The 23894-nt window shown below is 37.0% G+C and overlaps 1 protein-coding gene across 3 annotated transcripts in view; it reads left to right on the top strand.

Moving 5' to 3' along the window:
* Positions 1 to 23560, top strand: part of ANAPC10 (anaphase promoting complex subunit 10) — a 261798-nt gene extending 238238 nt beyond the window's left edge. For 2 of the 3 annotated variants that reach the window (XR_007457915.1, XR_007457914.1), the window contains exon 6: positions 23179 to 23560. The gene's annotated coding sequence lies outside the window, so the exon portion shown is untranslated. Of the gene's footprint in view, positions 1 to 12712; positions 13012 to 23178 lie in introns of those variants that run through there. The other variant, XR_007457913.1, reaches the window with a different exon arrangement.
* The last annotated feature ends 334 nt before the right edge of the window (positions 23561 to 23894 follow it).

Here is a 23894-nt window from a genome sequence, read left to right as displayed (position 1 = left end):
AAAATCCTAGATGTGAAAGCAATGTGGAAGCAAATGGTTTTATTTTTTATAACAGGTTTTTACCTTGTTACAGTCCCATCGTTGTTTTCTTCCCCCCCTCTTCCAGTGGCTGCATCTAAGTTTGGATGTGGCAGAGACAGAATTAATGGCCCCAATCCTTTACCATTTCCTTATCATGTAGCTGTGTATTGCCCTCCAATTGTAGACAAGATTATCCACAGCCCTTGACTCTGGGATCTGCTTTAGTCAGTGGGATATTGGCAAGCATGATGTGATCAGAGTCTTGAAACATGTATGTAGAGTTGAGTTTGCTCTCTCTCCGGCCTTCACTGTCAACATTAGGAAAAAAAAAAAAAAAAGCCTGGCTTAGCCTACTAATTCCAGGAAAAGTGTGAGAGACATGTATAGCAGAACTTATCCCCAGTTACAGCAGCCTAAGTCAGTGAACTCCCAGCTGACCTGCAAGCATATTAAGTAAATAAATGGTTATTATTCTAAGCCACTGAGTTTTGGGATAGTTTGTTATGCAGCATTTTTATAACAAGAGCTAACTGATCCATTAGGTAAATTAGGGTCAAGAGAATGCATCTTAGTAAGATTCTTTGATACATCCATGTCCCCATCTATTCTTTGATCGTAAATCCATTGAAATCATTGTCATGTTTTTCTCATGTTGACCAAAAGGTCCTTAGAATTCAGATCTTCTCTCTCTCAGCTGCATCTGTGATCTTCTTGTGTCTTACTGGGGCATGGGGAACTCAGGCTATTTGAGGCCGGTTTGCTTGGTTACCCTGGGCCACGTTGAGGCAACTCTGAAGGACATGTTACTTCTCTGGTCTCTACCTGAGATCTAAGGCATGGTTTCCTCTGATATTTAACCCCTTAATATATCTGGGATTTCTGTTATTTTTTCTTTCCCACATAAGACTCAGTGGGTAGAAGTGGAACATGATGAATAGGGTTCCTTATCAGAGAAATAACCTAAGTCCGAGGTCTGTTATTTCTCTAAATTTTTCCACCCCATCCCTCAAACCTTTTATCTTTCCTGGGGCAGCAAAACTAATTGATTGTGTATTCTTCCAAATCTGTTGTTTATTATGCAAAATTTGGATCTTGGAATGTTCAAAGCCTTAACTGGGAAGTCTAGAATTTGACACTTTTGCTCTCTTCATGCAATTAATGTCTTATGGTAAAGTTCTGTTGCTTGAATGAAGGAGGGTTATGGGGTAAAATTGTGAGGGGGGGGAAGTATATGTTAATGTAGCACAATATTACCCTCCTGTACATTCTGTTATCAATAAAAAATGGAATTGCTAACCCTATTAAGCCCCTCTCCTGAATTTCATATCTATATATCCAGCTGCCTATTTGAGACCGCATCCTAGGTGTCCTGTAGAGATCTCAAGCTCAACATGTCCAAAGTGAATACATCTTCTTGCCTTGATGCAATCACTCTCCAGGTTTTCTTATTTCAGTAACTTGGCATATTTATTCACCCAATTGTTTGGGAAGATCCTTGGGAAACCTTTCTGACTTGTGGCTTTCCTTCAGATGTTACATCCAATCATCAATGTACATCCTGTCCAGACAAATGTCACTCTATTCCTTCTATCCAGACAAATGTCACTGTCATTTCTCACCTGGACTGCCACAGCAACCTCCTAAACTGTCTCTCCACTCCAGCTTCTCCTTTTTTCCTAGTCAATTCTTCACACGGTAGCCATCTTCCCATAATATAAACCAGGTCATGTCAGTCTGTGCTAAAAGTCCATTTATGCATTTCTGTTGCTCATGAGATGGAATTCAAAACTCTTAATCTGGCCTTTAAGGCCCCACTCTATGTGTGTCTCCAGCCTCACTTCTTGTCACTTCTGCCCCAGCTCTCTTTGCTTTTGTCAATCTTCTGTCAGTATCTTGAATAATTTATGCTTTTTTATGCTTCCAAGCTTTTGCTCAAATTCTTCCTTTTCTGGAGGAGTCTCCCCATTTGAACCTCCCACACATCACACACTCTTCCCTAGCTAATTCTTATAGTTCAACTTAAATATTATGTCCTAGAAGACTCCAGCCCTGATTTCTCTGTACTCCATGATGTACTTGTATATCATCCTGCTATTTTCTAAAACTCTGTTACAATTACTGATTTTTCTTTAAGTAATTTTTTTAGTTGAAGTATACATTATACAAAAATGTGTACTAATCATAGGTGTATATCTTGATGAATTTTTATGAAATAAACACACCCATTTTATTACCCATCCAGACCAAGAAATAGGATGTTAGCAGCACACCAGAAATCCACTTATGCCTTCTTCCGATAACAACTGCCTTCACGGTAACCACTATCTTGACTTCTGCCATCATAGATCACTTTTGTATTTTCTTTAATTTCACATACATAGAATAAATAAATTAGTATGTATTTTTGAGGTTTTCTTTTGCTCAATATTATGTTTGTGAAATTCATGGTTTGTATGGCAATTATCTTCCTTTCCCATCCTTTTCAATGAGTATACCACAATTTATTCTTTAGTTTACTGACATTTGGGTGTTTCCAGTTTTCAGCAGATATGAATGCTACTGCTATGATTAATATTCTTATATCCTTATATCCATTTTTGTTTTTGTCTTTTGCTTTTGAAGATCTATACATTTCTATTCTGCATATATGTAGGAGTGGATTGCAGGGTCATAGGGTAGACATATGTTTAGCTTTAATAGATATTGCCAAACAATTTTCCAATGACATTGTACTTATTTAAACTCCCACCAGAAATGTATGAGAATTGGGGTGCCTGGGTGGCTCAGTTGGTTGGGTGTCCCAGCTCTAAGTTTTGGCTTGGGTCCTGGTCTCGTGGTTTGGAATAGAGCCCCACCTCACAGCCTGCTTGGGATTCTCTCTCTCCTTCTCTCTACCCCTCCCTGGCTTCTGTGTGCGTGTGTTTGCTCTCTCTCTTTCTCAAAATAAACATTAAAAAAAGAGAAGTGTATGAAAATTTTAGTGACTTTACATTCTTGCTAACATTTGGTACTGTCAGTATTTTTTATTCAGTCATTCTTGTGTGTGCATAATGGTATCTTTATTGTGTTTTATAATTTGCATCTAATGACTAATGAAGTTGAATATCCTTTTGTTGGCCATTTGTATGTACTGTTTTGTGAAATTCTTATTCAAGTCTTTGGGCTACCATTTTTTTGTTTCTTATTGATATGTGAGGGGTTTTGTGTTTGTATATTTTTTAATATATCTTGTATGTTATCTCCTAGTCCTTGGCTTGTCTTTAAGATTTCTGAGGGTGTCTTCTAAGAACAGACGCTCTTGTTTTTAATGAAGTATAATTTATCAATATTTTTCTTTGTGGATTTTTGTATCTTATTTAAAAGAAGTATTGCCTACCCTAGAATCATGACTATATTCTCCTGTTTTCATTTTTCTAGAAGCCTATTGTTTTAAATTTAGTTCTACTACCCATATAAAAATAGTTTTTGTGTATGGTGTGAAATATATAATTATAAAAATGAATAAATAAATATATTTTTCATATCCAGTTTATTGAAAAGACCATACTTGTAATGCATTAATTTCATCATAAACAAGTGTGGGTTTGTTTCTGAACTCTGTTCTGTTACATGGTTGATTTAATTCTGTTAAATGGTAATTTAAAGTCTCTTCTTCTACTTGGACTACAAGTTCCATGAAGGCAGGAGCTATGTGTATTTCTTATTAAATAGTATATTCCTATTTTTTACAATATTGCCTGGTGCTCTCTACAGTTTTTCTGAATATTGAATGAATTGTCATCTTTCATAAATAGTTTAAATGATAGAATGCATTCACAAACTCATAATCATCTGTGGACTAGTATTAAAATGCTAGCTACTGTTATCTATTCTATGGTTTAAGTTTAATTGTAAGAATGGTGATCTCATGCTCCTCCAGAAGACACATACAGAAATATTTTCATTTTTTGCACATGATCATGTGTACTTAAAATATATTAAATCATTCATTTTGTGGAAATGCTATCAAGCTAAGAATTTATTATTGATGCTAATCTTTTCTTTCTATTGTATTCTGTTCTTTCTACTCATTATTGGTACATAAACTTTTCTTCTATGTGTGTGCTCTACCTACATTTTAAAAATCTTTTGATTACATAAGTATTACCTGGATACATTCATTTTTATAAAAATTAAGACATTATGGAAAACAGTATAGAGTTTCCTCAAAAAGTTAAAAATAGAACTACCCTACGATCTGGCAATTGCATTACTTGGTATTTACCCCCAAACTACAAAAACACTAATTCAAAGGGATACATACACCCCTATGTTTATTGCAACATTATTTACAATAGCCAAATTATGGAAGCAGCCCAGTATCCATCAATAGAGGAATGGATAATGAAGTTGTGGTATATATATATATATATATATATATATATATATATATATGTATTATTCAGCCATAAAAAGAATGAAATCTTGCCATTTGCAACATGATTGGAGTTAGTGTTGTGCTAAGTGAAGTAAGTCAGTCAGAGAAATACAAATACTATATGATTTCACTCATGTGGAATTTAAGAAACAAAAGAAATGAGCAAAGGAAAATTAAAGAGAGAGAGAGACAAACCAAGAAACAGACTCTTAACTAGAGAGAACAAATTGATGGGTATCAGAGGGGAGAGGAGTGGGGGATGGGTGAAATAGGCGATGGGGATTAAAGGGTGCACTTATTGTGATGAGCACCAGTTGTTGTATGGAAGTGTTGAGTCACTATATTATATACCTGAAACTAATATAACGCTGTATAACTATACTGGAATTAAATAAAGTTAAAAACATTAAGACATTATAGATAAAACTAAGATCAGCACTTTCAATCTCATATCTTTTTCCTTTTTATCAGTTATGACCATTGTTATATTTAACAATGAACTATTGGATAATATATAATAATATTACTATATTTCCAATAGTATATTGGAATGTTTATATATACTTGAATATATTCCAATACACTATATGTAACATACAGTATAAACAATAATTGTATAATAATTACATATTATATAATATTATATTGTATAATATATATTGTAGTCTACATTGCACATTATACTTTATAACATAGAGGCTTAATGCAAAGATTATCTGGATTCAAATGTAAGTTCTTCCACTTTGGGTGAATTACTTAACCACTCTGTTTCAGTTTTCTCATCTATAAAATGGAGATAATAGTCCCTATATCACTGTTTCTATTTTTGCTGTAAGAAGTCAGTGATCTTCAGAGCACCTGGGTGGCTCATTCGGTTAAGCGTCTGACTCTTGATTTTGGCTCAGGTCATGATCTTGTGATTCATGATTTCAAGCCCTATATCGGGCTCTGTGCAGACAGCACAGACCCTGTTTGGGATTCTGTCTCCCTCTCTCTCTGCCCCTCTCCTGCTCACTATCTCAAAAATAGATAAATAAACGTTAAAAAAAAAAGAGGTCAATCATCTTAAAAAAGTTTATTTATTTATTTTGACAGAGACAGAGAGAGGAGCATAAGCAGGGAGGGGCAGAGAGAGAGAGAGGGTGAGAAAGAATCTGAAGCAGGTTCCATCCTATCAATGTGGAGGTCGACACTGGGCTTGATCCACAAACCGTGAGATCATGACCTGAGCCGAAATCAAGTTTGACGCTCAACCGACTAAGCTACCCAGGTGCCCCATGAAGTCAATGATCTTCTAAAGAAATAGAAAATCAAAGAAAGTATCTTTCATATTTACTTACATATTTACCATTTCTGATGCTGATTACTCCTTCGTGCAGTTACACATTTCTATCAGGTATCTTTTTCTGTTTGAAGAACATCTTTTCTTCTAGTGCATGTGTGCTGGTGATGTATTTTCTAAGCTATGATTTGTCTGCAAAGTATTTTACCTCCATTTTTGAAATATGTTTTGGCTGGCTGTAGAATTCTACATTGATGTTTTTGATTTTGATAGTACTTTATATATGTCATTTCACTATTTTCTAGTTTTATAGTTTCTGACAAAAATCTTTTACAATTTTTATAGCTTTCTATGTAATATGTCTATTTTTCTGGCTTATTTAAAAATTTGTCATGACTGTTTTTCAATAATACCATTATAAGGTAGTTGGTGTGGTTTTTCCCTATGTTTATTTTACTTGATGTTTGTTCAGTTTCTTGGACTTTTATGTTTATAATTTTCATTAAATTTAGAAAATATTCATCCAGTAGTTCTTCAGATATTTTCTCTGTCTTTCCATGCCCCCGTATTTTTTCCTACTGATACTCTAATTATTGGCATATTAGTCTGTTTACTGTCCTACAGGTCACTAGGGTTTTATTCATTTTTTGACAATCCTATTTTTCTTTGTGTGTTCTTTATTCTTTGGATATTTTCTCTTGCTATACCTTTATGTTCACTAATTTTTTCTTCTGTTAATCCCATCCTTTGTATTTTTTTTATCCTTTAAAACTCCATTTAGGTAATTTTTATATCTTTAATTCTTCTCATTATGTTCATTTTTTCCTTTAAATATTTGAGTATGTAATATTAATTATTGGTATTTTAAAGTCATTGTCTGAAAATTTATCATACTCATCATTTCCTGTTCTTTTCTATCAATGGATTTTTATCGTGGTTATGTGACATTCTTATGCTTCTTTAAATTGTTTTTTAATGTTTATTTATTTTTGAGAGAGAGAGAGACAGAGTGTGAGTGGGGGAGGTGCAGAGAGAGAGGGAGACACAGAAATGGAAGCAGGCTCCAGGCTCTGAGCTGTCAGCACAGACAAACTCACGGACTGTGAGATCATGACCTGAGCCAAAGTCGGAGGCTTAACCGACTGAGCCACCCAGGCGCCCCTCTTACGCTTCTTTAGATGCCTGATTATTTCTGATTTCTCATTGGATTCCACACTCCTGATTTTGTTCTTTCATTGTATTTTGTTCTAGCAAGATCAAATTATGCAGATCAGTTTCAACCTTTTGATTCTTTTAAACTTTGCTCCTGTGGGTTTAAAACAATCTTTACCCTCGGGCTAGGTTAGCCCCACTCTAGAGTCTGACTTTTTTGCCATCTCCACAGAATGCTCTGCGTATTATGAAGTTTCTCCACTCTGACTGGTGAACTGTTCATAGCCCCATTATGGGAATGGTTCACCCTATTCCCAACCTCACAGAGTTTTATTCTATGGTTGTGTAGATCATCACTCTGCCAAAAGAGGACTCCTTTGCAGATCTTTATAGTTGTCTCTTTACAGTTTTCTCATCTCTGGCACTCTGCTCCATAAATGTCATTTTGACTTCTCTGAATTTCAATTTCTGTCTTCTCAACTCAACGAGGATACTGGGCTATGTATAATTCCCTCCTTGAGCTGCCTAGAAACTGCTACCTGGCGGAAAGCCAAGAAAATCATAGGGCTCATCTTGTTTGCTTCATTCTCGGGGATCACAGGTCAATGCTGCCTATTGTCCAATGTCTGAAAAGAGTTGTTTCATTTACTTTGTCCAGTTTTCTAATTATTTACAATGGGAGGATAATTCTCCTAACAGTTCCATGATATTTTATTTTCTACACATTTAAACATTATTTTATTCTTCCTTTCTTTTGGAGCAATTAAGGTGTTTTTGTTTTTTTTTGTTTTTTTTGTTTTTTTTTTGTTTGTTTGTTTTTTTGGTCATTGTGTAATTTTACTATATTGGTTGAGAAAATGTCCATTCTTCTGATGGTTACTCTTGAATTTAGGGAACTTTCAAGAATCTGTGGATCAGGGTTTCCAGACACACTTCACAAGCTGTGCACTGAGCAACTCCAGGGAGAATTATTTACATGTACTTTACAGCTGGTATACAAGAGGATCTTTACATATCTGATCATATTTTTTCTTTACTGTTGGATGATAGTTTGTCTGAATATAGAATTTATGTTCAAAGTTATATCCCTCTAGATCTTGAAAGGTATCACTCCTTTTTAAAAACAGTCACCTATGTTGCTTTTAAAATGCCTGATATAAATTTGATTCTCCTTCTGTTCTAGATGGCCCATTTTTAAGGTAGCTTATAGGATTGTCTAATTATCTTTGATGTCCTGGAGTTTTAGAGACTGTACTCAAAAGTATAGGTTTTAAAACACTTGTTTCTGCTTGGCAGTCTGTTGGGTTTTTCCATTTGAGGCCTCATGATATTTTTAAGCTCTATGATATAGAAACTGTATTAAGGATAGAAAGTGTGTGTGCTTGTGTTTGACATGGGGGAGAAAAGATAGTCAAAGCCTCATCCTCCATTGTCCATTAAGGACATTGAATAGAATAGATATGCCTGCAACTTAGCATAACTATTTTTTAAAATATTTATTTATTTTGAGAGAGAGAGAATGCAACTGGGGGAGAGACAGAGAGAGAGAGAGAGAGAATCCCAAACAGGTTCTGCACTGTCAGCACAGAGCCCAGCATGGTGCTTGAACCCACAGACCATGAGATCATGACCTGATCTGACATTAAGAGTTGGACGCTTAACCAATGGCGCCACCCAGGCGACCCTAACTAGGGATAACTATTTTTTTCTTTTGGGTATATATGTAGAAGTGTAATTGCTGAGTGGTGGAGTGGGTAGATAGTTAACTTTAGGAGTCACTGCTAAACAGTTTTCCAAAGGAGTTGTGCCAATTTACACTTCTACCAGCAATCCAGTTGCCAGACATTCTTGTCAACTCTTGGTAAAATTGTCAGTCTTTTCAGCTTTTTTTCATTCTGCTGACATGTGATGGTATCTCTTTGTGGCTTAAAATGACTTTCCCTGATGAGTAGTAACTTGGGGCCCATTTCCATATGTTCATTGGTTATTTGTATGTCTTCTTTTACAACATATCTGGTCATTTCTTTTACTCAGTTTAAAACAGTTTTTAAAAGATATATTCCGTATGTGAGTCCTTGTTGGATTTTTGTGCTATAGATATATTCTCCTACTCTCTGACCTGTCTTTTCACTTTCTTATTCTTGTCTTTCAATGAACATAAATTCTTAGGATTAAATAAAATCCAATTTAATACTATTTTCTTTTATGGTTAGTGCCTTTGCATCTTGCTTAAGAAGTATTTTTCTGCCTGAGGTCATGTATATTTTTTCAAAAGCATTTTTTATATGTTTTCTTCTTTTTATATTTATGTCTATGATGAACTCAAATTGGTTTTTTTGTATGGTATGAGGTAGGCCTCAAGGTTCGTTTTCTCCATATGGATATCAAATAGTTCCAATACCATTTACTAAAAATTATCATTTTCTTCATTACAGAATTTCAGTGGCAATTTTTTGCGTTGGATTTATATTTAGTCCATATTCTACAAATTTGATTGTATTCATGTGTTGGTTTAAATGCGATTCTTTTTTCCATTCCATTGGTCCAATATCACACTCTCTAAATTACTCTAGCTTTATAATACGTCTTGCCATCTGGTGGTATTGTTTCTCCAAATTTGTTCTATTTCAACATTTGTCTTTCTAAGTTCTTTAAATTTCCATATAATTTTTTCCCCTCCCTGGTATTTAGCTTTCAATTTCACTGGATCTATAGATAAGTTTGAGGAAAATCAAATCTTAATCTTTTTAAAAAAAATTTTTTTTAATCTTTATTTTTTAGAGAGAGAGAGAGAGAGAGAAAGAGAGAGAGAGTATGAGTGGGGGAGGGGCAGAGAGAGAGGGAGACACAGAATCAGAAGCAGGCTCCAGGTTCTGAGCTGTCAGCACAGAGCCCAACACGGGGCTCGAACTCATGGACTGCAAGATCATGACCTGAGCTGAAGTCAGATGCTTAACCAACTGAGCCACCCAGGCACCCCCAAATCTTAATCTTAATCTTAAATTCTTAATCTTAATTAAATCTTAATGTTTAATTCCTCCAATCCATTAATATGTTCCATGTCTTGACTTATTTAGGTCTTCTTTACTGTCTCTTTAATATTTCATAGTTTCAGTATAGTGGTCATATACATCTTTTGTTAGGTTCATTTCTAGTTATTTTATTTTTTATGAGATTGTATACAGTATTTTTTAAAATTTAGGGGTGCCTGAGTGGCTCAGTTGGTTAAGTGTCCAACTTTGGTTCAGGTCATGATCTCATAGTTTGTGAGTTTGAGTCCCATGTCAGGGTCTGTGCTGACAGCCCAGAGCCTGGAGCCTGCTTCAGATTCTGTGTCTCCCTCTCTCTGTCCCTCCCCTGCTCATGCTCTGTCTCTCTCTCTGTCTCAAAAATAAACATTAAAAAAAAGTTTTTAAAAATAAATAAATAAATACATAAATAAAACATCAAAAAAAAATGAGTAAGTAAATAGGTAAAATTTCAATTTCCAGTTGTTTTTTCCTTAGGTCATAGAAACACAGTTACACTTTGTATATTGATTTTGTTTTTAGTGACACTCTAAATTCACTTATTAATTCTAATAGTTTGCAGATCATTTTGAATTTTTTATTTACATAGACATGTCTTCTGCAAATAAAGATAGTGCTTTTTCTGTTTTCCAATATTTTTATCTTTCCCTTCTTTTTCTTTGTCTTTTTCTTTTCTATTGTATTGAATAGGGCTTCCTATACAATGTTGAGAATATGTGATGATGGTGTACGTAGTTGTTTTTAGACATTATTGGCTATCACCACTGAAGATGTGGTGCTACTGTGACCTAGTGGGTACAAGCCAGGGATGCTGCTAAACGTCCAAAATGCACAGGCTATACTCCCACGCCAAAGGATTTTCTAGACCCAAATGACAGTAAATTGAGAAATCTTGGTGTAAAGGAAAGCAGACTAACATCTCATAGACCTCAGGGAATGGCTACTGATAGTCATAGCCTTGACCCTGAATCATTAGGAAAACATTAGATTATGATCAGTGTGCCCTAAAATATAATGCATTCTAGAAAGATTTATGTAAAAGTGGTTAATATTTGCAACACTTTGGGGCTTTCAGACATGTTTCAACTGTCTAAAGAATTAATTTATTTGAAAGATCTTATTTCCAAATAGTGCCAAATGCAGGAAGTATTACAGAAAGTCAAGACCTCTTTACAATTTTTGTATTGCTCAAGGTAATTTAAAAAAGATTTCTGGCTTACTGGATTGATATTTGCACAAAGAGATTATTTTTTTAAAAAGTTCTAAAACAAACTGTGGTTTGGACTTCAGGGCCCCAGTGACCATTCTTCCTCTCTATAGAGTCTTTTACACAATAGTCAGCCTGGACCTTGGACCTAAGCAACATTTGTCTATCAACTGGGAGCTCATTCAAAAGGGTTCCTCCTGCAGACCAGTCATTCCTTTCACTTTCCAACCTGGGGCAGACTCATTTGGTGCATGGAAAAGCCAACTAAATTTGGTGTAATTGCAGCAGGTTTCTGGAATTCATCTGAATGGCATGGAGGAGGAGTAGGAAAGTGTCATAGAAGAGAATTATGCAAAAGTTCAGGAAAGGATAAAATGTGCTGGAAATAAAATGAATAAGCAACGACATCTGGAAATTGATTGAAAAAAGGCAACAACTGAAAGTGCATCTGGGGAAGAGAAAACAGGACCCAGATCGCCACAGATCTGGAAACATCAGGAGCCTAGAGAAAGTTCTATTATAAAGAAAACAAAACAAAATCCCTGTGGCCTGGTGACATGCATTCGAAAGCAAACAAATTTGGGTTGACTTTCTGACCAAGAGATATCTATCTATATTTAAGCATGCTTTGTGAGCTATGAAATATGTGCAGAAATGAAGCCCAGAAGAGTCAGAAATTCCAGGGGTAAGGAAAGATGGCACTGCTGTGGCAAAATACAAAACGGTGCAGGGTTGAGTGGAGATGGTCTTTGTAACTGATAGGTCACATATGAGGCAGCAGTAAACAAATTTCATTGCCTCTTTGATCACTGCATTCATGTCTCACATTCCACCTGTCTCCTTAATGAAATACTTTCTTGAGTCCTGGGTCACAATATCATCAAGATGACACTGGCTTGTGATGTGGCATTAGTGTATTTCTAAGTGTATAATGTAACACTGAATAATAGCCACATTGGCACTGCTGGCCATAAATCATGCTATTATCTGCTGGACCTCAATGTCATCATTTAAGTCACAGAGGAATGAGTGTGTACTACAATCTTAAGATACAAAGTGAATCTGTCATATCAAATCTCCAGGGATGATGAGGTAAAGACCACCAGAGCTTCTGGCTAGTGATTCTTATGGAGACTCAAAACCAGGACAGAGTGCCTTTCACTGCTGGGATTGTGATGGGACTATTTGTCAAGAACCCAGTCGTGTTATTCAGGAAGCTAACAGATTTTTTCCTGCGGCAGTATTTTGGTGCTTTGCTTTCAATATCTCTTCCCTTTAGTTCTTTTGGTCCACTTTGTAATGCTAAACCTTAAAGTTTAAAGAAAAGATACTATTTTGTAGTGCATATTATACTAATCCGTGGAGAGGAAGACGATAAGGAAATCATCTATTCGTAAAGCATTTGCCTGTAAAGGCAAAAATGACACAGTACACAGATACCTCCTGTTATGGGTTGAATGCCCCCTAACTTCATATATTAAAGTTGTAACCCCCAGTATCTCAGAATGTGACAGGATTTAGAGAAGTAATCAAGTAATTAAAGAAGTAATTAAATTAAAATAAAGACATTAGGGTAGGCCCTAATATGACTGGTGTTCTTATAGGAAGACAAGATTCGGATACAGACACACACATAAGCAAGACCATATGAAGATACATGGAGAAGACAGCCATCTACTGCCTAAGGAGAGAGGCCTCAGAAGAAACCAGCTCTGCCAAGACCTTAATCTTGGACTTCTAGCCTCCAGAACCGTGAGATAATAAACCTCTGTTGTTTAAGCCACCCAGTTTGTGATACTTTGTTATGGCAGCCCTAGAAAATGAATATATCCACATAGAATTTGATATATTTTTCTGGATAAACAAATATTTTCTTTATGTTTAAGTGGAGTATTAAACAAATACTGAGGGGCGCCTGGGTGGCGCAGTCGGTTAAGCGTCCGACTTCAGCCAGGTCACGATCTCGTGGTCCGTGAGTTCGAGCCCCGCGTCGGGCTCTGGGCTGATGGCTCGGAGCCTGGAGCCTGTTTCCGATTCTGTGTCTCCCTCTCTCTCTGCCCCTCCCCCGTTCATGCTCTGTCTCTCTCTGTCCCAAAAATAAAAATAAAAAAAAATAAAAAAATAAAAAAAAAAACAAAAAAACAAAAAAACAAAAAAACAAAAAAACAAATACTGAGTGTTGTAAATAAAATGAAGAGATAATACCAAATAGCCTCTACAAATTTTCCTAACATAAAATGGACATAGTGTGAATTCACCCTCCATGATACAAACGTTGTCTTAATTTGAATTTTCATAGACTCAGCCCCACAGACTGGGATTGGAGTATGTTCGCTATTCGGAAGTGACAGCAGGAAATCATGCTCAAGAAGTAGAGAAGTAAAACAGAAAAATTTGGGTTAAAAAGCAGACTGCCGTCATAGGCAACTGGGGCTCAATCCCACTGAAGACCTCTGGAAGAGAGTATAGAACATGCCTCAGAACTGTTGCTCTTAAAGAGTGAGGCAGGTGCAAACAATAAAATATCTAGTAAAAAACTTAACCAAAGAGATGAAAGACCTATACTCTGAAAACTAAACTACCGTGATGAAAGAAATTCAAGACAATGCAAAGAAGTGGAAAGACATTCCATACTCATGGTATGGAGCTGCGTCAGGCTCTGTGCTGATGGCTCAGAGCCTGGAACCTGCTTCAGATTCTGTGTTTCCCTCTCTCCCTGCCCCTCCCCCACTCACACTCTGTCTCCATCTCTCAAAAATGAATAAATGTTAAAAAAAATTTTTTAAATAGGGGCACCTGAGTGGCTCAGTCGGTTGAACATCTGACTTCGGCTCAGGTCATGATCTTGCAGTCTGTGAGTTCGAGCCCTGCATTGGGCTCTGTGCTGACAGCTCAGAGCCTGGAGCCTGCTTCGGATTCTGTGTCCCCCTCTCTCTGTGTCCCTCCCCAGCTCATGCTCTGTCTCTCTCTCTGTCAAAAATAAATAAACATTAAAAAAAACTTAAAACCAATTTTTTTAAATAAAAATAACTAACCTACAATCCAGTAATTGCACTACTGAGTATTTTCCCCAAAATACAAAAATATTAATTCAAAGGATTATATGCACCCTTGTGTTTATTGCAGCGTTATTTACAATAGCCAAACTGTGGAAGCAGCCCAAGTGTCTATCAATAGATGAATGGATAGAGGTGGTGTATACATACAATGGAATATTATTCAGCCTTAAAAAAGGAATGAAATATTGCCATGTGCAACAATATGGATGGAGTTAGAGAGTATTATGCTAAGTAAATTAAGTCAGTCAGAGAAAGACAAATAATGTATGATTTCACCCAGTTGTGGAATTTAAGAAACAACAACAAAAAAAGAACAAAGGAATAAAAGAGAGATAGAAAAACTAAGAAACAGACTCTTAACTACAGAGAACAAACTGATGGTTACCAGAGGGGAGGTGGATGGGGGAGGTGAAATAGGGGATTAAAGAATACACTTCTCATGATGAAAAAAATTAAGTCATGACATCCATGACTAGCTTAGCCCCATGCCCACTACAGCATAAACAATGGTTGCTCACCATCAATATCACCATCATTAAGATGGCTGTTATTACCCTGGTAGACGGCTGGAGTGCTCTGAAAACCTGGCCCTCCACAGCTCAGTGGTAACAGGTTCTTTTGGGGTGCCTATGATAACCATGTTTTTACCCAATTACAATTTGTTTTCTATCTCCCCTTACAAGAGGTTAATACTGAATCAATTCACTCCAACATAATCTTTAAAAAGAAAAAAATATAGTCTCATCAACCAAAATATCCAAGCCACCTGTCCATATTTCCTGGCTGGGAAGAAGTGTTCAGAAGGTGCTCACTCACATGAAAGACTCCCATCAGAGTCATCTTCCCAGAGTGTGTTAATTATTTTCAGTGTCTCATGGAAGCATGGGTGACATGTCCCAGCTAAAGGCACCAGGGATGAATCAAGGGTTATCAGTCTTCTATGCACTAGCAAGGGGACCTCAGGCTGTTACCTGCCCACAGCTGGGAGTCTATCTTGTAGAAGACATACCAGGCCCAATGAGCCCACCGAAATTAACACTAAAGCTGAGCCTGAAACCCCCAGTGAAAGAGCCTACATGAGCATTTGGGACTTCCGGAAGGGATGTAAGGGCCCAGAGATGGTAGAGTGCTCTCAGGAGATAAATTGGTGATTTGGGGTAGCAGTCATGAAACTTAGTTGTTGAAGCTGACTTCAACTTCAAATCCCGCCTTCATCTCTTATACCCTTGTGACTTTGGACAAATCTCTTAATACGCTACTTACTCCAGTCCCTTGCCTTTAAGGAACTGGAAGGTAAGTGGGGACATGGGTGAGCAAGGGCGGTAATTGCAAGAGAATGATGTGTACTGTCCTAGAGGTAAACCCAGGAGATAGTGGGAGAAAAGAAAAAAAACAAAACAAAAGAAAAAAATGAGGCAGGTGTAGTATTTATGCATCAAATCCATTTGTCATTGCTTGAAAGCTGCACCTCCCTGGTAGCCCTCCCCTATTCTGCTCAGGCAGCCAGAGTCCTAGGCAGAGGGTCTCAGCTGCCTACAGTGAGTACTCAGGCTTCCATTGAACAATGAGGTCCACGGGGATATGCACAGGGCACTGAAGTGCACTGTACATATGCTTTCTGTGTGCTAGCGTCTCTTTGGAGGAAGCCTGTGATTCAGGTGGTACTGCTCCAGTGGTAGGCCAGGGGCTTAGGCTTGCTGAGCCTGCCAATCAAGTCATTTCACCCCCACAACCGTAGTATTTGGTTCACAAGTCCCAAGCCAGAACACAGAGCTCTCTCCAGGACTTTTGCCAGCAAAGAGGCTCCCTCTTTACACTGAGATTTCTAGCTGCAAAGCTGATGAAGGTGGAAGCTACCAGTAGCTATCTCTAGCCCCAGGTCAGGAGAGCTGGTCTGAGGTTGACAAAATCATACCGGAAACTCATCAAGAGATGGTACACAGGATATGCCCCAGGATCCGGGCTTAAGCTTGGGCGTCATAGTTACATGAGTCCATCAATTCCCTTTGCTAAAATTATTTGATTGGGGTTTTTGTTACTTCAAACTAGAAGAGGCTCATCTTTTTTTATTTTTTAATGTTTATCTACTTTTGAGAGGGAGAGAGAGAGAGCGAGGGAGGGGCAGAGGGAGGAGACACAGAATCTGAAGCAAGCTCCAGGCTCTGTGCTGTCAGCACAGAGCCCGACACGGGCCTCAATATGTATATATATATATATATATACTTTCTGTTTTCTTTTTCAGATTTTAACATTTTAGGATACTAATAGTTTTGCTTTAAGTTACAGTAAAATATACTTGACGTAAGATATACTTTTGTTCAGTTAGCTCAGGCTGCTGAGCTAGAATACCATAGACTGAGTGGCTTAAACAAGACAAATATATTTCCACTGTTCTGGAAACTGGGAAGTTTGAGACCAGGGTGCCAGCATGGCCAGGTTTGGGTGAAGGGCTTCTTCCTGCTCTCCAGATGGCCACCTTTTTGCACTATACTCACGTGGCCAAAAGAGAGCAAAAGACCTTTCTTGTGTCTCTTCCTATAGGGCCACTAACCCCATTCATGAAGGCTCAACACTCATGGCTTAAATAATTCCCAAATATCTCACCTCCAAATACTATCACATTGGCAATTAGGGCTTCAACATACAATTTTTGGGAGGACACAAATATTCAGTCCATAGCACCATTTTATCCATTTTTAAGTGTCATTAAGTTCCTTCATCACTGATGGTGATGATGGTGTGCAACCATCACCACTCTTCATTTCCAGAACTTTTTCATCACCCCCACCAGAAACTCTGTGCCTATTAAATACTAACTCACCTTGTCCCTTTTCTTGGCCCTTGGAAACCACTGTACTACTTTCTGGCTCCATGAATTTGCCTCTTCTATATTCCTCATAGAAGTGGAATCATACGATATTTTTGTTTTGCATATGACTTATTTCACTTAGCATAATGTTTTCCAGGGTCATCTGTGTTGTACCATGTGTCAGAATTTCATTCCTTTTTCAGGCTGGGTAATATTCTATTGTATGTATATACCACATTTTGTTCATCTGTTTATTTTTCTATGGACAGTGGATTCTTTCCACGTTTTGGCTATTGTGAATAATACCACTGTGGACATTGGCGTATGAGCATATTCTGCCAGCAGGAGCTCAGATCAGTCCTGAGGTGTCATTCAGCAGTGTAAGGTTCTGGGCTCTGGGGTCAGGGCCTGGCTTCCACAGCTTCAACATTGGCGAAGAGCCCCAGTTTCTCACTCTCTCTTATTCCTGCCCGCTGCCTCCTTACTTTTATTTATTTACTTACTTATTTACTTATTTTCTTCCAAGTTTTTATCAAATGCCAGTTAGTTAACATACAGTATGTTAGTTTCAGGTGTAGAATTTAGTGCTTCAACACTTCCATACAACACCTGGTGCTCATCACAACAAGCGCACTCCTCAATCCCCATCACCTATTTAATCCATGTCCTCCCCCTCCCCATGCCCTGCCCTGGGCCCCACCCCTGCCCCCCACACCTTTCCTCTGGTAATTGTCAGTTTTTTTCTCTATAGTTAAGAGTCTGTTTCTTGGTTTGTCTCTCTCTCTCTCTCTTTTTTATCCCTCTATGTTCAACTGTTTTGTTTCTTAAATGTCACATATGAGTGAAATCATATGGTATTTGTCTTTTCCTGACTGACTTATTTTGATTTTCATTATACTCTCTCACTTCATCCATGTTATTGCCAATAGCTGGATTTCATTCTTTTTTATGGCTGAGTAATATTCTACTGTATATACACATACCACATTTTATATCCATTTATCAGTTGATGGACATTTGCCACTTACTAGCTTTTAATCTTTGGCTAGTTATTTACAATCATAATTATACCTATTAATAATAAATATAATACTTAGTAATATGATAGCCATGATCATGAATCCACACTGTGCGAATAAAGCATTAGAACTATATGTGTATTTCAGCTAGTTGTTATAGTATCAAAGGGTGGTGTGTCAAACGATTCTTTGCAAGCAACAAAATCTAGCTCTGACTAACATAAACAAAACAAAACAAAGGACATTTATGTGAAAGCTCCTCAGGAGTTCACCAAACTGATGGGGAGACAAGTTTGGAAAAAGCAACATGAAGCCATTAGAGGGTGCTCCTAGAAAGACAGAACCCCAGCTGTTTCCTCTCTCTTTGAGTCATTCCCCTCGATATTCCAAGTTTCAGAAGAGGGAGTCTGATAAGGTTGATCCTATACCAACTCATCCTTGGGTGGGGTCAGGTTGGGTGTGTTGAGAAAAGAGTAGTCAGGGAGGAGGAGGGGGATCAGCAGTAACGGAAAGGATGTTCCCAGATCCCTTTGACTTCTGAAGGCCAATCCAGGGCATCTGAATTTACCATATCACTAACGTGGCACACAGTGGGTGAGATGTAATTCCTCAAAGGAAATTAGAATGTCTTTTGGACTTACCACTTAATTTTTTTCACATACACCCTAAAATAGGAGAATGAAAACTCTTGGATTAGAGTAGTGCTTCTCAAATTTTAATGTGCATAGGAATCACCTGGGGAATCATGTTAAAATGCAGATTCTGATTCAATAGATTTGAGGCAAGCCTGAGATTTTTCAGGTACTAAACTCGCAGGTGATACCTTTCGTGCCGACCTATGAACAACACTGTAAGAACAAGGCATTAGAAAATTGTGTGTGTGAGCAATGATTTGATAGTAATAATTCATCTTTTTATTTTTTATGTTACATATAATTTAAAATTTCTTTTACTGAGATACAATTCACATACTGTGGAATTCATCATTTATAGTGTACAGTTCAATGGCCTATAGTATATTCACAAGGTTGGGTGAATATTCATCACCATCTATGGGGCCCCTGGGTGGCTCAGTCGGTAAAGTGTCTAATTCCTGATTTTGGCTCAGATCGTGATCTGGATGTTCATGAGATAAAGCCCTGTGTTGGGCTCTGTGCTGACAGCATGGAGCCTGCTTGGGATTCTCTCTCTCCCTCTCTCTCTGCCCCTCCCCTGCATGAGCATGAGTGCTGTCTCTCTCTCAAAAATAAGTAAACATTAAAAAAAAAATCGAATTTCAGAACATTTTCATCATCCCCCCAAATTTCCCCTATTAGAAGTCACTTGCCATTTCTTCCTTTCCTCAGCTCCTGGCATCCACCAAACTATCCTCTGTCTCCATGGAGTGGCCTATTCTGGACGTTTTATATAAATGAAATAATACAATATGTAATCTTTTATGTCTGGGTGCTTTAACTTAACATAATGTTTTCATGGTTCATCCATCCAGTGCAAGCCTGAGACTTCATACATTTTTATGGCTGAATAATATTCCATTGAATGGACATCCCACATTTTATTTATCCTCTCATTAGTCCAGGAACATTTGGGGTTATTTCCATTTGGGGGCTATTATTAATAGTGATGTTGTGCACATTTGTGTGCATGTTTATGTGTTTACATACTCCAGATCTCCTGCGTATATATCTAAGAGTGAAACTCTATGGTTAACTTTTTGAGGAAGTGCTAAACTTTTTCTCACAGAGGCTGCATCACTACACACACACCAACAATAATACTTCACATCCTCATCAACACTTGTTACTATCAGTCTTTGATCACAGTCATTCAAGTAAGTATGAAGTGGTATCTTATTGTGGTTTTTAATTGCATTTCTCTAATGGCTAATTGTGGTAAGCATCTTTTTATGTGCTTATTGGCCACTTATATATTTTCTTTCATGAGATATCTATTTAAATCTGTTGGCTATTTTTTGCTTGATCTGGTCTTACAGCTTTTTTTGAAGTTTATTTATTTATTTTGAGAGAGAAAGCAAGAGTAGGGGAGGAGCAGAGAAAGAGAGAGAGAATCACAAGCAGGCTCTGCACTGTCAGCATGGAATCCAATGTGGGGCTCTAACTTACGAACCGCGAGATCATGACCTGAGCCGAAGTTAGATATTTGGCCAACTGAGCCACCCAGATGCCCCTCTTTTGTCCATTTTTAATGGAGCTGTTTGTGTAATTTTATTGTTTAGTTATAAGAATTCTTTAACACTTCTGGATACCATTTGTCCAAAAGACTATTCTTTTTCCCGTTAAATGGTGTTGGCACCATGGCACTTGTCTAAATCGACCATAGATGTGTAGGTTTATTTCTGGATCCCCAATTCTATACCATTGATTTATATGTCTGTCCTTAGGCTAGTACCACACAGTCTTGATTACTATAGCTTTATAGTAAATTTGAGTTGGGAAGAGTGAGTTCTCCACCTCTGTTCTTCTGTAAGATTTTTTGGCTATCATGAGTCCTTTACATTTCCATATGAATTTCAAAGTCAGTTTGTTAATTTCATCAAAAAAGGAAACTTTCTTTGGGTTTAGTTTTACCCTCCTAAGATGAAAGGATAGGTTATTAGTTTGAGGCCTTCTTTCTTAATATAGGCATTTTACAGCTATAAATGTCCCTGTAAGTACTGCTATAACTGCATCTCATCAGTCATGGTATGTTGTGTTTTAGGTTTATTCATCTTTAAGCATTTCCTGATTTTCCTGTATTTCTTCTTTGAAGAATTGCTTTTTAAGAAGGTGTTGTGTAATTTTCACATATTTCTGCCTGTTTCAAATTTCCTTCTGTTATTGATTTCCAATTTTATTCTATTGTGGTCAGAGAACATATGACTATGGTACAATTTCAGTCCTTTTAAATTTATTGGTATTTGTTTTATGTATCAGTAAAAGCATATGATCTAACCTGGAAAATATCTCACATGCACTTGAGAAGAATGTGCATTCTCCCATTCTTAACTAGAGACTTTAGGTATAGTTAGCTTAGAATGGTTTTCAAGTCTTCTATTTAATTGTGGAGTTTTTGGTCTCTTGTTCTATCTATTATTAAAAGTAGAGTATTTGAAGTCTCCACTATTATTGTTGAATTGTCTATTTCTCCTTCAAGTTTGTCAGTTGTTGCTTCATGTATTTTGGTGCTCTGTTGTTAGGTGCAATTATCTTTGAGATAGGAGGGAAAAAGGTAAGTTCTAAACAAAATTTCATTTATTCTCTTTTATTATTACCCATGTATTTACCTTTACCGACTTTCATTTTTCTTTATGTAGATCTGAGTTGCTGTCTAGTGTCCTTTAATTTCACCTAGAAAGTCTCTCTTTAGTATTTTTGTAGGGCAGGTCTCTGGTTCATTTATTTTTTTCTTGTTTAATTAATTCAGAAAGAAGATGATGTAACCATATGGATGGCTATGAAATCTTCAGAGATAACATAAAATGATAAAACAATAATTAGTCCTTGTTACAAAAAATATTTTGCATTCTTTGGAAATACTGTAGTTCTTTTATTTTGAGCCAGTTCTATAGGTTCTCTTGTTTCTAAAACTGAAAAAAAAATTCTTTTTTATAAGAGTGATGGAAAAACCCTTCCTGAATGTAGCAATACTAATAATTAAATTATGAAAAGCACTTCAGTCTTCAATTATGAAATAAATTCTTTGTGAAATCAAATCTAAGTCTGTAAACAATGGTGTTTGTTTAAAAAACTGAACAAATAATGGAAAGTTTAGATAAAGGCACAGAACATAATTCTTGAATATTGAGTGGTAGGATTGTCTTTCATAACTCCTTCCAAAGTGTTTTATACATATTAATTTAAACCTCACAAGTTTTCACTGGTAGATCATTTATCCACAAGTGTTTGCGAGTAGATCATTTATCCCAGAGATAGAGGATGGAAGTGAAGATACAACTAATGGAGTCTGGAATTATAATTTTCTTACCAGAAGCAAATGTTATTTCAGAATGGCCCTGGACTTTTAGAGAGAACTAGCAGGCTTCTATAGGCATAATAGCAGTTGTATTTAATCATGGACAAGAAGAATCCAAAATAGGCCTTGGCACACAGCAAGTGTATTTAGTGGCCTTGCACCATAGAAACATGTCAATTTGCAATGTACCATAATCCCACACTATTTCTGATCTTGCCCATCACAGACTCTCTTGTTTCTTTGGCCAGGTAGGCAGGGAGGCAAGTGCTCTCCTTCAAGTCACTGAGGAACTGATTGCTGTCATAACACATCTGTTGATATCATTTGGGCCAAGCATGTATTGTCGATCTTACTCAAGAATAGTACTTTGCTCAAAGCCCTTTTAGAGAGTTCCTTCCCAGCATGACTCATCAGGAAGTTTTCTCAGAAACTTAGTGGCTATCTGTGAGGTCCAGCCACTAATGATCTACCTTTCTGTTCAGGCAGGATATTTTCCCTTAGCCAACTAAAGAAATCCTTTTTATAAAGAGTCCTCCTGCTGAGCTTTTGGAGGATTAAGTGCCTAGTTGAGTGCCCTCCACCAGGCAAAGCTGGAATGGATTTGGTTGATTTCTTAATTCTGTGGAATCCATTTTGAAAACTGTCAACCAAAGCAGATTAACAGAATGATTACCTTGGCTATTTGTAGATTCCACCCATGGTTCTGAGGGCTTGATATCAAGTCTTTCCTATCTTGAATGTGATGCACTGAACAAGGAAGAGCAAAACAACCCATTTCGATGAATCTTGATACTTTATGAAAATCAGGTCTAAGACTAACCCAATATGATTTTTCAAGAGAAGTCTTGTTGATAGACAAGCTATTTTTCTCAAGGTCTTTCCATCTAGCTGGTTACCTAAGGTCTAGTTTATTTACTTCTTCCACTAGGTGGCAGGACTTTTAAGCAATGTTGCAAGTGTGTCCCAGAAAGTTCTCTTGGAACAGAGAAGTTAGAATTGTCAACATTTGATGCAGGTCAGAAAGTTTAACTGGATTATGCCTCTGGGTTTCTATGATTACCTTGCTTTACATTCCTCCTGTAATGCAGTTTATTTTTCCAGACAAACAATGCATTAAGAATGTGCTTTTGCTTTTGGCATGATGTCTCAGTTGCAGAAATTATTTTAATCACAGATCCGTGACTGCAACATCTGTGGTTTCTTGTTTTCAGGAGGGAAGAAGAGTGCGCCATGGACTCTGAAATGACAAAGGAGATAATCTTTCATTTCCATCTAAAATGTCAAGGGAGGAGGTTGGAGTGTTTGGGCCTGAAAATACATAACAAGAAATAAAAGGTATGATATTTAAGATGTGGAAAATACTACAAATGTATAAGAGAAAGTCAGTTGCTTCTGTGAATTAGTATTTTGTGGATTATTGGGATCAAATTATGTTTTGCTTAAATTTCATTACCGAATAATGGCTCCTTTGGCCCATAATTTAAGGTGAGTGGCATTTGGGGTGATCCTGGCTAATTGAGAAATTAGTCAAGATACTCTAGAAATCATGTCATCAAATACAAGGGAAAAATATTTTCCCAGCTTTCTGAAAATAAACTGGTGAAAAATGAAAAGGTCAAATTGCCATAAGCCCTTTGGCTTTTGTTATGGGCAGTTGTGAATAGCATCACTCACTCTCAGATAACTGGAGCTTGAGTTACATGAAATAAGCCTTTGGAATTAAGTTGATGGGTGGTCTTCACTTTAGTTTGTTACTCTGGCACTTGGGTACCAATACTTAATATTCATGATTAAGTCCAAGGAGGAAAATGCTTGAAATTACAACCTTCTTTTGTGTTTGGAGAAGAATCTAGTTTCAGCCCAACTTTTCATTTAACCAACATGTTTTAACCTTCCCTAACAGCGAAGGGGTAGAGTTCCAAGTACT

This window comes from Panthera uncia, chromosome B1, assembly GCF_023721935.1.
Source record: "Panthera uncia isolate 11264 chromosome B1, Puncia_PCG_1.0, whole genome shotgun sequence".
NCBI classification, from domain to species: Eukaryota; Metazoa; Chordata; class Mammalia; order Carnivora; family Felidae; genus Panthera; species Panthera uncia.
Note: the sequence above shows the minus strand (reverse complement) of the source record. Positions and strands in the feature narration are given on the sequence as shown.